The sequence below is a fragment of the Orycteropus afer genome, unplaced genomic scaffold, assembly GCF_000298275.1.
Source record: "Orycteropus afer afer isolate SDZICR_OR568_19922 unplaced genomic scaffold, OryAfe1.0 scaffold00453, whole genome shotgun sequence".
Lineage (NCBI taxonomy): Eukaryota > Metazoa > Chordata > Mammalia > Tubulidentata > Orycteropodidae > Orycteropus > Orycteropus afer.
Window position 1 is genome coordinate 1,824,967 of NW_006922040.1, and position 821 is coordinate 1,825,787.

The following is an 821-nucleotide window of genomic DNA, read 5'->3' on the forward strand; positions in this document are numbered from 1 at the left end:
TGTGACTCTAACAAGTTCACTTATGTTTATTTCTTTTTCTTTTTTCATTTTCCTAACACTTTATTGCAGTTTGTATGAAAGTTTACCAAGTAATTTGTTTCCCATTCAAAAGTCTATATGTATTTTTTATTTTGTTACATTAGTTGTAATTCCCTAAAATGAAAAATACTCTTCTCACTTCCCCCTCTGATTTCCTTATTCCCATTAATATTTCTGTCCTGCCCCTTCTTGTGTTCTGGGCTTTATTTTGGGGTAAATGATGTTTTTTTGCTCTTGTATGGTTGATAGGATTTTAGGATTATGTTCCTTACAGGTATAACTGTTCACTTTATAGATCTATCTGTTGTTTGGCTGAAAGTGATCCTTGGGGATGAGTTCAGTTCCAGATTTGAAGAGTGTCTAGAGGCCATAGTTCAGGGGTTCTACCAACTTCTATCCTATCAGTAATCTGGTCTTTTTTTATGATTTCAAATTTTGTTCTACATTTTTCTCCCACTGTGTCTTGAACTTTCTGTTGTGATGCTGATCATAGTGGATGATAGGTGTTACAAGGCAACATTTACTTCTGATCTCAGCCTAGTGGAGGCTGTGGTTCATGTGGTTCCTTAGTTCTTTGGACTAATTGTTTCCTTGAGTCTTTAATTTTCTTTATTATTTGTTTTGGAAGGGAAAAGGACAATAGTTGCTCCTTAGACAGCCACTCACAGGCTTTTAAGATCTCATTCACTATTTACCAAAGTATTATGTAGAACACTGTCTTTATTGATGGCATTATGCCAATTGACCTAAAAGTCCCCAACTTGTTCACTTTTATAATATAT